This window comes from Bombyx mori, chromosome 14 (genome assembly GCF_030269925.1).
Source record: "Bombyx mori chromosome 14, ASM3026992v2".
NCBI classification, from domain to species: domain Eukaryota; kingdom Metazoa; phylum Arthropoda; class Insecta; order Lepidoptera; family Bombycidae; genus Bombyx; species Bombyx mori.
In genome coordinates, this window is record NC_085120.1 from 12,134,205 (window position 1) to 12,151,053 (window position 16,849).

Sequence of the window (16,849 nt, forward strand, 5' to 3'; positions counted from 1 at the left end):
CGGTCACGCTGACATAGCCTCTCAAGGTTATTATTAGTTTAAGTAGGAAAAAAAGGTCCATGTGAAAGTAACACAAATGCTTAATAGGTATGATTTCATCAAAATATTTATTTTATTTTATAAAGACGAATAAATGTTTAAAGATTATTTGTATTGAATATTTAAAAAAAAAAAACTATCCGAATCCAACGCCTTTAAATTAGACAGTTGAAGCGTTCCGCTTTCAAATACAAATGGCTTCATGAAAAAACAAATGATGGAATAACGCGATCCGTGACCTTCATAACGAGGAATAATAATTGACAAGTCTGAACTAGGTCGTTTTGGTGTTAAAAAGTTATTCACGAAAATAAATCTCATCGTAAAAATTCATTAAGCGCTAATATTTTTGGGATGTTCGTGGAATTGTCAAGATGGCGGCGGTTTTGTGACACGATTCAGCAATAAATTTAATATGTCGGAGAGACCACATTATTAACACCATCGTCAGACATCGCAGGGGCGAATAGGATGATCGAGCCAAGATGTACACCAATCACATGTCTTAGAACAATTTAGTAATCTTCTCTTGACGTTAGCAAACGAAAACGAATGACAGTTCTTAGGACGGAGGCACTACTCTTCAAGAAGGCTGGTTGGTAAGTCTCCAAGCGCCTCCATCGGCTAGGCTCTGTTGTAGCACGAAGTTAGCCGAGTTCCGATACCGCAATCGTGCTGCCATCTCCCGGGAATGGTGCTGCGTTTCGTTTAGCTACCAAACTAATGACCGTCTCCGACAAATATATCGTTCAAAGCATTTTTTTCGACCAAACATCGGGTGGTGTCGATCAACTTTTTTTTATTTTTTTTTATTGCCCTTGTAGGCAGACGAGCATGCGACCCACCTGATGGTGAGTGGTTACCGTCGCCCATGGACTTCAGCAATGCCAGGGGCAGAGCCAAGCCGCTGCCTCCGCTAAAGAGAGAAAACCCTGCCCTTGGGACTAAGGTTTATATATTCATCTAATACTTAAGTATTTTAGTATACATACTATAATATTATATATTTATTATAAATACAATTACTTAACTGATTCTTAACATAATTTTTTAAAAGATATCGGCCATGTAACCGGCCTCTGGTGAGAAGTTAAATGCGTTAAGAGATGTTGTTTAACTTAGTTCATTTAATGTATTTTTCCATAGTTTTTGCACTATACGTTCCGCCTTGGGTACTGTGAAGAAATATTTGATTTGGATGATCTTTTCGCTATTGTTTTCAACACAGCACTACTCGTCAACCGGTCACATTTCGTTCTTACTTCCGCGACCCGTTCCTTTCCAATTGACATCACATTTCATTCGACTCTAGAATCAATTTCCTTTATTCATTGTCGTCATAAAGCAACAGTGATTAAGGCCTTGGTTCGGGAATTACAGAATTAAAGTAATATAAATTGGGATAAAAATTCAAAGCGTATATTTGAACGTGTCACGCAGTGCTGAGTTTTTGCCTGGTAAAAAAAAAAACACAGACAATATAATATATATTCAGGCGCTTGAACAGCCTTTCTCCGTGATACAGAATAAATTATGATAGTTTTTAATATAACACACAATTATAACACAAACGTTTCTTCATCGAATGACGCAGATGTTATTTGCTGTAACAGCGCCCAGATCGGTACAGATGTGCGTATTTGTTGCGCGTGCGTTTCAACGACCTTTTGTTTGGTCACGCAATACTCTTTGTAATAAATAACAAATACCAGAAATGTTATTGTTGGGGCCAAAAAAATAAATAAATTGGGTTATTAAAATATGATGTCATTATTTTTTTCACTAAATAATCTGCGGATGATTCGCTTTGTATTTTATTGCAGAGCCTATAGCAAAATCGATGTTGTTACAGACTCCCCATGTTAGTTAAAGTAATGATATATCTCTTTTAATCACCACTGATGCTGAGTAAACATTGTGAGTAATCTCTTGGTAATAGACAATTTTGTAGGCAGCGGCTTGGCTCTGCTCCTGGCATTGCTGAAGTCCATGGGCGACGGTAACCACTTACCATCAGGTGGGCCGTACGCTCGTCTGCCTACAAAGGCAATAAAAAAAAAAAAAAAAAAAAACTCCTTTCTGCCAATTTCCATAATTTAATTGTTTGTGTAATTGAACTAATAAAAGTGAAATCTCCTCTTCAAAATTATTTTTTAAAATCCTAATCGGGACCCCGCATAACAGTATGTTATCCACTGGTACTTTGGATAGAAAAAGATGAGAGATGCGAATGTTGAGATGGATGTGTGGAGTGACAAGATTGGACAAGATAAAGAATATCAGAGGAAGTGTGAAAGTAGCCCCGGTAATCTACAAATTAAAGATCGGACGGTTAGCGTGGTATGGACATGTGATGCGTAGAGAGAAAATGCATGTGACTAGGAGATGTATGGAAATGGTCGTGCAAGGAAGAGGGAGAAGAGGTCAACCGAAGAAAACATGGTTGGAGTGTGTGAATGACAATATGAGAGAGAGAGAGAGAGGAATCAGTGTTGAGATGACGGCTGATAGAAGAGAATGGAAGAGAAAAATTAGCTGTGCCGAACCCACCTAGTGGGATAAGGTGGGGAAAAAGAAGAGTTTGGATAGGAAAAACAAGCGAGTTTGGTAGGAAGGGTAACAGTACTCCAAGCTGTTCAGAATGTCAGATTCTATGTCTAAAATTACAAATGACACTAAGGATGTTCCCGAGATTTTGCATGGGTATAGTAATTGAATTGCATCGGTCCTATTCAAAAGGCTATAAGGTTGCGGTGTTCCTACAGTGATAATTAATCGAAGCATCACTGGAAAGCAATATTTATTTGACAAATCATTAATACGCCTGATCGTGTTTCATAAGCCCAGTCTATTGCAAAGGCAGCTGAAGGGAGTGGAACGTTGACCCCACGTGGCAGCTTATATTGAAACCTGTTACATTGCGGGCACTGTACAATTTGGCGTACATTGCGTAAATCTAACTTCGGATCGGTTTTTTTATAAAGTTGTAAGCGAATAAGAGAGAAGATCCTGCCATTTTATATTTCTGAAAATCTACGAACGTTTTTGATAAATTATGAGCTTACAGTAAGGACCTGCTAGCTAAAATCATAAGTATAAATGGAGCTTAGGATTTCTCAGGGATTATTATTTTTCTTATATGCTTTTCTATTAGCAGTTGTCGAATTTCAGTTGACATTTGACATTCATTGTTAATTTTGAAATGGATTTATCTTCAGACTGGGAAGTATGTACTATATTTATTACTGATTATATTTTGATCAAATAATGTTGCTTTTTTAATGATGTTGTAAAGTTGTCAGAAGTAATATATTTTAACAATGAGAGAGTAATTATCTATTATCTAAATTAGTATAACTAAAAACATATCAGAGACAATAGCCGTGTAGGTATGTACTTTCTGTGAATTTACAACAAATATTACTAATAACGTGCAAGCAGATGGATCAAGAACTCATCTGGTGGTAGTTACCTTGACGTCATAAAGGATATGATGTCACTAACCTTGAGGCATAAAACTGAAGTCGATAGTACTGTATAACCGCAGCGTCAAGCTGGATGACACGATTACTTCGCTCGAAGGCCCATAACAATTTGAGGCCAAATTTGATTGCTCGATATTGATTTTTCATTGTGAAATTAATTCCCACCTGTTGGCTAAATATTGATACTAATAGGCGCAAAAATCGAACCATACCAACCGGGTCACATCCCAGTTTTCTTCTTTTCAAAATATATATTGTAAAACGATCTATTAATTTCTAAACTTACAGTCGTTCAATTGAGGGCGTCAGGATAAAACACGAAGAGATTGGAACTGACAGTCAGATGATTTACGAGTTGTGCAAGCATGTTTGAGTGGTTCCCGTTTAAATTGAATTTTAAAAACGATTGCTCAAATTGGGTCCGATCGAATGATTTTGTAGAGCGAGCTAGGAACGAACGACACAAGTGCTTGTAATTATCATAACATCGTTAAGATGACTACTCATAATTTATGTAATGTGAAGATTTGAAAACTAAGATGATCTATGTTATAATGAAGTGGATAAAAAGTACATTATTTTTTATAACGATAGAATTAAATTTTTGATTCTGTGCCTCTTTAATGCAATTAATTATAATCGGACTGTTGATTAATTCATTTCCATCTTTGAATTTATCCGAATAAACATAATGCAAGGTTTGTTGTAAAATAACTATAATATAATATTTATCATGTTAAAATTAGCCAATTTTCGGATTGACATATGGCAACACTGCTGGTGGGAGCAATGGCAGTAGTGGGGACGAGACATAATAAAAAAGGCTGTAGTCAGGAAAAAATGGGGAGAAAAAGTAATGAATTCATACCTAAAAATTATACAAGTTGAGTTACAAATAAAGCAATACAGAATCAAGTGAACTACTGCAATCTGTGTATTTATTTCCTGGCTGTTGGTAATGAAGTTTACAATAGATAGTATCTTTATTATTAACCAATACAAAATAAACACAGGAGGAAATTAAGTTACATCTTTATAATGATTCAATTTATCAAACAAAAAAATACACAGCTGCAAACACTTTTTCTCATACCCACAAAAGTGTAGTATATCGAGTTACCCTTAGTTCTCAAGCTACCCGCATCCTGGTAAATGCAAACAAACACCACTTCATTCGGCTCGCTGTCGAGTGCTATTCTCAGATACATTGTTGTTTGTAGATGATGTGGCCCGCGCACATCTGTGATGAAACTTTGGGAAATTATGTTCGTGAGCCTTGAATAAAATTTATCAACTGTCACATGTAAGACTTTCTTGTCGTAGGTATGTATGTATAAACGTGTAAAAATAGATTTTACATTCATGCGCGAGTACGTGCTCTACAGTCTGTATACACAAATGGAAATTCAAATTGGTTCTCTTCCATTTGGTTGGTGAAAATTATTCAATCATAGTGAGATTGAAAAGTAATTTCACGTTTTCATAATCGAGACATTCTCTTACATTTATCAATTATAACAGATTTCGTTAGGAGAATCTAGTACAGCCCTTTGAAGTTACTAGAATACGTAGTAAATATATATATGTATATAACAAATGTTGCAGATTCTGTGTAATGTTCAGACGAAAAAACTTACACGAGATTGTCAACTTTCTTAATACGTAAAGTTGTTGATATGTTCAATAACCCGCAATTCTGTATCACAGTATAAATGATACCATAAATTAAGGTGTATTACTTACACTGTTCCTATATGGGTTACACCTTATTACACTTTAGTACAAATAGATTGTTTAGTATGAAAAAAAAAACATATTTTTTTATACATTTAGTATGTTTTGTGGTATGTTATGAAGCGATAACCAATATACCAATCGTAAAACCGATCAATAAAATATCTTGGAAAATACTATTGTTTCTTAAACTATGTGCCAATTCAACGACTGCAAAATGATACTTTCAGATTATTTCAAATATGTTATCAAAGACCTACATCACTATCTCTACATAATATAACACAAAGTCGCTTTCTCTGTCCCTATATGTGTCTGTCCCTATGTGTGCTTAAATCTTTAAAACTACGCAACGGATTTTGATGCGTTTTTTTTAATAGATAGAGTGATTGAAGAGGAAGGTTTATATGTATAATAACATCCATTAAATAGTGGAGAAATCAATAATAAAATACAGTTTCCGAAGCGAAGCGACGGCGCGGGTCGCTAGTTATGCAATAAATTATAAATATGATAACTAAATTTGATTAATAAACTCAAGTGTTATTCACCACGATGCTATGACAAAGTCACTGAGTCATTAATCTTGGTCTGACAACCCCTATCTTTCTGAGACTGGTCATTAGAAAGCGAATTCGGTTGATCAATTAAATGAATTTAGATCATTTACAGTCATTTGTATTGTTTTATTCTCAAGTACTTGTTCGCCATGTACCTAAGTAAAGTAAATTGGTCTGAATTATACGAAATCTGTCAAAATTGTAACTTAATTACATAGATAAATTTTAAATGTATTTTCTTCAATGTCTTCTTCTCAACTGATTTTATACTATAAGCGTATTTTTAAGCGTACTCCATTTAAAAGGTGCCAGATCTTCCATGTTCCAGCAAATAACCACCAACCTTTCCAAATCCCGGATCGTGTTGCTACAATTTCAAAAAAATCCACATTCAATATATTACCAGTAAACGACGATGTTTTGAACAGCAGGGTTCTAGCGAACGAAAATACCCGCCCTGTAGGATCTTTCCTTTGTCGCAAGCTCACAATGTTATCTGCGAATCCTTAGAAGTGTTATTAGTACTTGCGCTTTACATACCCGATTCTGGGAACCGAATGGTACATCTAAGCACATCATTACGGATCCTCCCGACCCATTAACGGTGCTTTTAGGTACCTCAAGCACCGGTCACCGTCTTCGCCGAACCCGTCGCTACGGCTCGGCGTGTAAATTAACCCATAGACACAGCCCACTGAGTGACACGCCGTATCTTCTCAGTGGGTCGCGTTTTCGATCCGGTGGTAGAGTCTGCGAAGCACTGCTCTTGCTAGGGCCATTGTTAGCAGCACGTCCAGTTTGAGTCCCGAGAGCTCACCTACACGCTGGTGTAACACTGATATAACCACTCAAGGCTATCAGCATAGGTAGGTAAAAGCACTGAACCTTTTATATTACCAGTTTAGTAATTCAATGTTTTAAACTAATGTGTTATATCTCACTACATATTTGGTTTCAAAATACGAAAGAAAGTATTTTTGACAGCACTTAGCGTGTCCAGCGGGCGGTTTAAGTCGACGAGGTTCGTGTCGCGCCATGTTTAATTTTTCACCCCTCGTTTGAGGAGACGTTTATTTAATGACTCTGAAAAGCGTTTAGGAAAACGTTAGGGTTTTTTTTTAATTCCTTTGCCCTATATTTATCGTGAAGAACATGATTTTTGATCACCCACAAGGTGGACAGACTATCTACTAAGTGTTCCCTTATTGAACGCCGCCATAAATAGAGATGTAAAAGCCTCGCAAAAGCCGCAACCAAACAATAAGACATACATAACCACGATCAATCCGCCAGGAGTGTACGAGTGAGAAGAAGAATGATTTTTGCTGTAGATGAGCTGACGGACCTCCGACCCATCTCACTACCGGAGTTTAGGGCGACGCAACGTGAATTTTGCTGCCTATCTTCGACATGATACTTTTAGTTCACGAGTTTTTCGACAAAAGCGACCGTCACCTTTTGACCATCTCGTCAGACCTGGCCAACCTGACCAGGGGCAACCATTAGCCAACAATCTCAATTATATCTATATTTTAAATACGCCCAATATTCGCACTTCCAATTTTATGAACGCTAATAAAAACGGAACACGCGTAGCAGTGACTGCACTTATCGCGATATTACCTTTATGAAATACACATTTCTTGAAACTATCACGTACGTACATATTTTTCAAGTATATTATATTTATATACTCTTTGTTGGTATGCCATATCACGTCTTCTGCCAAGTAATAAGGTTTCGTGAAGACGGCCACACCCGCTAAGTTTCTCGCCGGATCTCTCAGCGGGTTGCGATGCCGATCCGGTAGTAGATTCATTCGCGAGTTGCTAGGTGTCCGCAGGCGCTCGGGCAGCTGTTAGGAAATCCCACCCCTCCTGGCTGATCCTTTTCTCGCCTACTTGTCCTAGTGAAACTGTAGCGGCCTCCGGGCCAACAGTAATCATTCAAACATACAAACAAGAGGGTCGTTTAAAAAAATTGAAACTTCCAACTTTATACGTCGTGAATACCCCTGCGCTATTAGTTCCACACTACGAACTACTTACTGGTGGTAGGACCTCTTGTGAGTCCGCACGGGTAGGTACCACCGCCCTGCCTATTTCTGCCGTGAAGCAGTAATGCGTTTCGGTCTGAAGGGTGGGGCAGCCGTTGTAACTATACTGAGACCTTACAACTTATATCTCAAGGTGGGCGGCCCATTTTCGTTGTAGATGTCTATGGGCTCCAGTAACCACTTAACACCAGGTGGGCTGTGAGCTCGTCCACCCATCTAAGCAATAAAAAAAATAAAAAAGAATAATAAAACTTTTTTACTAACTAGTTTTATTATTCGTAGGTTCCACAGCAGATACATAGTTCATGTGTTGATGACACCCACAAAAAATGCATACGAACAAGTTAGTTACGCCATTATATTTCGTATGTTACATACACATCTCATGTTTGCCTCGACTAATTCTTTAAGATAAGTGGCAAGGTTACATGACGTATTGGGCGATGATGAGCCGCTTCGAATAGGTCTTTAATTAGAGCAAAGTCGAGGTAAATTACAAAATTAGGAATATAGTTCAAAACATTTGAAACTGCAAATAGATGTAATTGCAAATAAGGGTAATCCGTGAAAAAGGTCTTCTTTTTCACTTCTTTTCTCACTTTCACTTCTGAAGGTTAATTCTGTGTTTTACGAAGAAATAAATCTTAGCACACATTTTCACTAGATTGTTTGATTATTAAAAAACATAGTGTTGTTGTTTTTCATCTAACGATTAATAAGGAATTACTGTGAATTTGCTTGTCTATTGGCCCGTGTTCGCGCTGTTCTTACTCGATCAATTTGCAACTCTGTACAGCTGTACTCAAATTTGTATGTAGTTGGACCGTTTGCCTACGTTTCCCGCTAGGGGCGCTGTTCCAACTGCATACAAATTTGAGTTAACTTTCACGCTATCGAGAATGTTAAAAACTCGCACTAAGCACACTGATGTTTGTCGATCTACAAGTATTTCTGTCTGCAGTTAGAACAGGTGACGCCGATCGACAACAAATGGGTTTTATTTCACACCGCAACGGGCTTACCAGTGACTTCATTTATCGCGCTATTAGCTTTATGAAATACACATTTGTTGAAACCATCATGAACTTTGACGGTTCGATCCCAGAATAAAAAAATTTTTGAAGGGACCACACATCTTTTTAAGTAACACCGCGGTTGACCAGTATCTATTTTTATGATTGAAGGATTACTGGTGGCCTTGAGGCCTTTCCAGTTTCACCAGGACAGGTGGGCGAGCAAAGGCTCAGCCAGGAGGGATGGGATTAGCTAACAGCTACCCGAGCGCCTCCAAACGAGACCTAACAACTCAAGAGCAACTGCTTCGCGAATATATCCACTACTGGATCGGAATCGCGACCCGCTGCGAAGATCCGGTGAGAAACTCAACGGGCTGATGCATGGGTTAGGTTAGACTAGTATAATACAGAACACACTAACAGTAAGTACCTTGCAATGCTGATGGAATTTACTATAATAATAAACTGCTATTTCAGATATAATTTAAAAAATTACGACATCCATATTACCCATGCAAACGAGGCGATATCAATGACTTCCAGTAACCAATTGCAAGTATAAAAATTACCCTGAAGTTTTAAATTTCAGTAAAAATAAATTTTCAATTGAAACATTTCAGGGTTTCATTTTAGGAAGTCGGGCACGATAGGTCGCGAATTATGCATGAATGAGTTAGCTGCGACCTCTCCTCAACTGGTTCCGGGTGATAAATTGTTTAAATTAGACGTGTTTTTTTTTTTCAAATATATATTTGAGCAAAAAAAACCGTACAGCGTCGTAGTTTAGTTGCAATACTGGTGAACAGGTCATTTCTGAGGCGATGCAGAGCTTGTATTCGTGCTGGAGGGAAACAATTTGAGCATCTGCTTTAGTTTTAGGAGGATAATAAAGCGTTACGATAATTTACCGTTTTATTTTGATTAAATTTTCCATGAGTTCCTTTCGCAAAAAATACGAAATAGCAGTTTTATTGGCAAGAAAAGTGGCAAGTGTTGTAGTATTTTGAAATATAGACTAAATGGGCAATCTTTTAAAAAAACTTGCCATATGTAGTGTAGTACATTTTTTTTTCAACGTAGAGTGTCAAAGTTGACTGACATAAATTTTATAAACCATAACTCGTCAAAATTTAATTTATTTTACTTAGTGTTATCGAGCAACACTTCCGGCCTCACATAATTAATTATTTACGAACTTAGGAAATATATAGAACTTATTATTGTCTTATAATATAATTAGTAATTTCATAATCAAGTAAATAGTTCATTCATATTTCTTTATACTTATAATATTTTATTGGCGCCTTCCGCTTGACAGCTTCCGGCGCAATAAGCCTTACGGCGCAATAAGCCTTAATGCTATTTATGTTACATAATTCGATATTATTAAATAATAATTGTACGTAAATAATCAGCAGAATAATTAAGGTGAACAATGTTTAATATTACCTACTAAGTTTGTATTTAAATAGGTCAAGATGATTGTATAAATACCGGCGGTTAGCATATCTCTATTGCATTCGTATTCTACCCACCGTAACGTGTACTAAAGAGAATATAATATTTCGTGTGGATGTAAATTGTCTCAATTGTCGCCGCCACCCTGAGGATCCGTTTATATTAGTTAACAATGATCATTACTTTCATTTGTGGTTACGATGAATAGCACTGTTATTTGAGATAACATTATTAAAAAAATCACTGTAAAACTGTGAAAATTGCGATCACAGTACCTAAAAATACGACCAAGGGTGTCAAATTTTTTACTTTTTCGAAAAATGTCTATCATCGCTTGACTAAGTGACATAGATTTTTTTTCTTTTTTTTTTCTTAACTGGTATACCTTGGCCTCTCGTCCGGTACCAGGTTATCGTTGAGTTTTGGGACACCCTGTATATCTTCAAGTTTAATTGTACGAAAAATACTATGAAAATATAAAAGTTTTACATTATGTAGTTATTGTTTAGAGCAATTCTAAACATGAAGTTTGTATGACTGTTTTTTGAATTTTGAAACAGAATAATAATTGTGGCAATTCAGTCAATAAAAAATTCAGGTCTTACGTGCATATGGGCGCAAACGCCACTGTTGGCAATAATTAACATAATAATATATAGTTTAGTTTATTATATGTTAATATTTATTAATTATTAGCAACAAAACTGTTATTCTACCATATTTAATAATTAGCAGACACTGTTTTGATGTGAAAATGTTCAGAATATGTTTAATGTTTATGTTATTGTTTAAAAACACAAATTACTGTATAAATGATTAAATATGAATAAAGCATAAATATTAATAATAATTTATATTATAATTAACAGTACTAATAATTTAATTAAGTATTGTAATTGTTATGCAATGATGTTGTTGGCGCCATCTATTATCAGGCTGGATAATAATAATGTTAGTTAATATTACTTAAAAGTAATTCATGTAAAATAAATTAAATGTGAGTCATGTAAAATCACTAAAATATGTATTTTGAATATTAAGCTATGTTTTGTGAATTTATTCGCAGTAATTACATTTGTTTGTATAAAAGAAGTTGTAGTTGCTATAACCAACACAAAATGGCCAATTGTGTAAAAACCACTGAATAACTCAGGCGTGGCTTTTTGTTGTAAACAAGTAATGTTAAAGTTTTATAGAATTGTATTGTATTTTCATTGTAAAAGAACTTATGTGTGTAAATCCTGGCTTAACGCTGACATGCACGTGTTGTAACTACATTAAAATAAAATAAAAATAACCTTCTCTCTGAATGTATCTAATTATTGAAGCGACCAGTACAAATTACAGTTCACGCTCTACACAGTTAGTCTATACTAATATTATAAAGAGGAAAGATTTGTTTGTTTGTTTGTTTCGAATAGGCTCCGAAACTACTGGACCGATTTGAAAAAATATTTATCCATTAGAAGCCGACATTGTCCCTGATGAACATAGGCTACTGTTTTTAATTATTTTTTTTTTTTTTTGGTTTCATGTGTGTTTTAATGTTTCCGAAGCGAAGCGAGGGCGGGTCGCTAGTTATAACTAAATCGATAAGTTTGCAAACGTTATTATGAAAATTGACGCAAGAAATTACATTTTTTTATCATTAACACGTCCATAGAAACGCTAAAAACGTTTTTTTAATTAATATTATTATCGACTGATACTCAAATTACGCAAGAATACATGCTTAATCGCACTCCACATAATTTGGCTTTGATACGTAATCAACTTTATCATACCTTGGCCTACTTAACTTATGAACGTGAACCACAGATATTAGGGGTCATGAGTTCAGTGTGCGCTTAGTGCGAGTTTTTTAACGTTCTCGATAGCGTAAAAGTTAACTCGAGTTTGTATGGAGTTGGAACAGCGCCCCTAGCGGCAAACGTAGGCAAACGTTCCAACTCCATACAAATTTGAGTTCACTTTTACGATATCGACAACGTTAAAAAACACGTACTTAGCACACAGAGGGAATCGTAACGCTTACATCAATTCCTAGTGCTTAAAAAACACTTAGGTACTTTCATTATTTAAGTACGTCATCTCTTCTTTATATATTAAACACTTACCACATCATAACCAAAAATTGGTCTTTTATTTATTAACATTGGTAATAAATTCGTAAATTTTAAATGAATACAAATATTAAATCGACTGATTCCTTCCTTTTCTGGAAACGATTGAACATTGTCATAGAGCCGGTATACATAGGCAATAAGTTTTAAAAACAACTCAATGTTTTCGGAACACGTGGCCGTCTCAGTTGGTGGTAACTTTCTAAGATTTGATATGGCAACATTGTAACGTTATACATTTGAATAGATACATACCTACTCTATGCTCTGTATTCACTGGTGCATGAGACATTACCGTATCATAAAATTCGAAGACCGGTGTAGAAATGTAGTGATAGTTTGGTATAAAAACTATCTTATCTATACGTATAAATAAAATTGGAGTGTCTTTTTGTAATATTGAAATAACCGCTTTTTACTACATGCATACGAAACATACACCAAAATAACATTTTTACAATTTTTGTCTGTCTGTCTGTGTGTTAGTTCCGGCTAATCTCTGGAAGGGCTGGACCGCTTTTGACGAGACTTTCACTGATAGGTAGCTGATGATATAAGGAGTAACTTGGCTCCTTTTCTGAGACTAGCTTCGCCCCGTGTAAATACAGCCACCTTGAGATATGAGTTCTAAGGTCTCAGTATAGTTACAACGGCTGCCCCGCTCTTCAAACAGAAACGTATTACCTACTGCTTCACGGCAGAAATAGGCAGGGCGGTGCGGACTCACAAGACGTCCTACCACCAGTAAGGAATATACGCCTATTATTTTCTTAGGCTGTAAAGTTTCGCCTCCCTTGTGCACTACTAGGTCCAGTTGTATGTGGAGTTCTATTCGCACAAACCCCTAGGTCTTCGTTACCAACGAATACCTTATGAGAAGAAAGTCTTCAGAATTTTCGATAAGCCCCAGCTTTTGAAAAGCGCTATGCAATGCCTTTCTTAAAATGTGGCTTAGATGTGGCCAAGATGTTTCTTGAGCCCTTAAATACCGATGACCGACGACTGCCTTGAAGACATAATATCTGAAGCTTACTTTGTTACAGAAGCCGTCGTTGTGTATCGGCCGTCATCGCTTGGCTTTGACCAGGGTTGTTTTTTTATTTTTTCAAGCTCGGCCTTGATATTCTTCCCTCGTGCAATCACAAATATTATACGAATAGCAACAAAACTACCAACCGTGAGCACTGCTGAGCATTATATTTATAACGTAAAAAATATCGTTGATTGAAAAGCCATTTCTATCAGGTGAATTAAACATACCACCAACATCTAATTGTACACACCGCTCCTTATAATTTTTGTCTAATTTTCTGTGAGATCTAAGTTGAACCTGTTCATTTATAACTAACAGCTATCAATAAGAAACCTGACACATTTTTTACAGCTCGTGTTGTTAATGTCGAAACCGGCTTGACTGGGAAAGGCAAGTCAACAGGTAGGGTGCAGGGCACTGACCTACAAGCCTCGCAGTATGAATGGTCTCTAGAACACGTTTATTCAGAAACTCGCGAAATTTTTGTTAAGCTTTTAATTAACTTGTACAAAAGTTCGAAATTCTCCGGAACCATAAAGAAAATATTTCGTTACGAACTGAATTGTCGTGATGGTAATTAGTGGTACAGAGCAGAGTAGATAAGAAAGAAACCATTCAGCTGTTCTACGTGTACAATGTAAACAATATTATCGAATGTTTTGCAAATATCGCGATACGAACTACATAAGTAAGCAAAACGAACAATTTACAAAGTAATAAAACCGAGTGAAAGAACTTATATTTGAATGCAATATTAAAACGCTTCTTAAGCTAACTGTAGTTTGAAGAGTAACTAGGTAAGTCATGCCGCTCACCTTCTCTCCGAGTGCAAGCGAAACACGTCGCTCCGAACCAGTTGCAAGCGCCTGTGTCCTTATGAACTTAACAAAGGTCTACTTTCACCGACCGACGCCAGCCCCAAGATTCAACTTACGCTATAAACGGACCTAACGAAGATCGCGACTGCTTTAACGCGTTTTTCGCAAACAAAACAGTAACGTCCAAGCGTAGTTACAAAACGATAGTATAACTCAAGCACTTCACAATAACACAACAATCAACAAACGTGCACTTTTGGTTCACAGAATTCACGTTTTTTTTTTTAATGAGTTACCAAGCGCTCGAGAATCCGCACTGGAAAAGTTTTAAACTTTTCGAATGTGGGATTCGTTTTCGGACGTCAACTAGACAGACGTCCGTCGAAGAGCGGCGAAGACACGCGAATCGTCGAGGACCGACCGCTCATTCGTGCACTGACGTAAAGCGAAATACGAACAAAACGACAAAACGCTCGTTCGGAGTCAGACGGAGCATGCGCGCGACAAAACATAATCAGGAATGGTAGTGCGAAAGAGACGCCGCATTAAAACCGTTGGTGGTGAACCCTCTCCGCCGCGTCCCCTGATTTACAATAGTGTACGTACACAGGGAAGTTAAAAACACCTGTCCTTCAAAACAAATTCTTTTTGTCTCAGACCAGACCTTTTTCTAAATTAAAAAGCAATTTTTAGGTTTGAACGGTTTTGCCCACTGAGTTTCTCGCCGGATCTTCTCAGTGGGTCGCGTTTCCGATCCGGTGGTAGATTCTGCGAAGCACTGCTCTTGCTAGGACCAGTGTTAGCAACACTCTTGGTTAGAGCCCCGTGAGCTCACCTACACGTCAAGGAGAAGCTGAAATAACCTCTTAAGGCTATCAGCATAGGAAGGGGAAAAAAAGAATAAGACCGTAAGAACAAGTAACTACCTGTTGAACTATAGTGTCATAAAGTACATCAATGGATAGTCATGGCCTACCAGAACGAACGTTAGGCATCAACGAACAATCATTGGTAATAAATATCAAAGCATTTAGCCGTACGTGAATAAGAAAGATTCTGTTCGGGGTTGGTTACAAGAAATAAACGTCTGAAATACTCTAGGAAACAAGCTACATCAAGCTAACACATTTTGTTTGCCCCCAGAAAGAAGTTTATCAACACCCATAAGCGGTCAATGTCGACCATCATTATCAGCAACGACGGGTCCGGCGAAGCTGTTATCTATGCTAGATTCCATTCAAACCTCATTAAAAAGAACAATGTAGCGTTAACACCGAAGACGCACGTGTCAAAATGCGAATTAACTTCACTCACTCTATCTACTACTAGTGTAGAGACCATAATTCCCTGGAAACGCACAAGCCAAATGACTGCAATGCCAAGGCCTGCGGTCACGTGAATATCAAGGCTTATTGAGAAGTTGAGTAGGTACCATTTGCGGTTAGACCGTGTGTCTCAACGTGGGGCCCATGCCTCCCAAGGGGGGAATTTCATAATTAAGGGGTAATGGCACCATTTTTAATATAGAAAATCTGTATTAAAGGTATTTTGAATTTGAATTCCAGTTTTTTATTATATGTTTTGAAATATTACTTACTGTGTTTTGATAACAATTTTATAGTAATTTCTTCCTAAAACCTATCATTCATATTTCTTAAGTGAATAAATCAATTTTTTAATGTTACACATTATGTAGGTATCTATAGGGGCATACTTAAAAATGTTACAGTGGGGCATGGCTCAAAAAAGTTGGGGAAACTCTAGGTTGGACTGTGTAACACGCCTACAGTTTAAACTAGTGGATGAAACCGTCAATCAGGACAATTTTAGAGATCAAAGTGTGCTCAAGATTACTCTACCATTTTAATTGACCAGACGGCCGTCTGGTGTAGTGCTGAGTGACATGGTCACTACACTAGGTGGTCGCGGGTTCGAATCCCGCCAAGGGAAGATATTTTGTATGAATAATATAAAATGTCTTTTCCAGGGTTATGGATGTATATTCAATATATGTATGTGTATAATAAAAATCTTACATTTATTTCCGTTATCTGGTACCTGTAACACAAGTTCTTTACGAACTTACCACGGGACCAGTTAACGTGGTTTAAAAAAAAAAAAGAAAAAAAAAATTGCGAAATAATTCGTTGTTAAATAAAATATATGTATTTATTTGAAATGTATATAATTAAAACAATGTACTTAGCTCAATTTTATCCGTTATCGTATGTAGCTAATCGTTACTTTTTATAGTTCAAGCGCAATCAAATTTAATGGTCTTGCATGTTTTGTTCTTCACGCAAATAAAGAAATAATGGTGGTAGGACCTCTTGTGAGTCCGCGCGGGTGGGTACCACCACCCTGCCTTTTTCTGCCGGGAAGCAGTAATGCGTTTCGGTTTGAAGGGTGGGGCAGCCGTTGTAACTATACTGAGACCTTAGAACTTATATCTCAAGGTGGTTGGCGCATTTACGTTGTTGATGTCTATGGGCTCCAGTAACCACTTAACATCAGGTGGGCTGTGAGC

At 36.9% G+C, this 16,849-nt stretch overlaps 1 protein-coding gene and 1 long non-coding RNA gene across 4 annotated transcripts in view; one reads left to right on the forward strand and one right to left on the reverse strand.

Annotated features, from left to right (window-relative positions):
* Positions 1–14,784, reverse strand: part of LOC101738072 (uncharacterized) — a 161,721-nt gene extending 146,937 nt beyond the window's left edge. The window contains exon 1 of one of the 3 annotated variants that reach the window (XM_038015381.2): positions 14,320–14,784. The gene's annotated coding sequence lies outside the window, so the exon portion shown is untranslated. The remainder of the gene's footprint in view (positions 1–14,319) is intronic. The other 2 variants (XM_004923751.5, XM_062672168.1) reach the window with 2 other exon arrangements.
* A 129-nt stretch (positions 14,785–14,913) lies between these two features.
* On the forward strand, positions 14,914–15,883 carry LOC134200128 (uncharacterized). The gene is made up of 2 exons (XR_009974903.1): positions 14,914–15,387; positions 15,466–15,883. It is a non-coding gene; the product is annotated as an uncharacterized LOC134200128 (long non-coding RNA).
* The last annotated feature ends 966 nt before the right edge of the window (positions 15,884–16,849 follow it).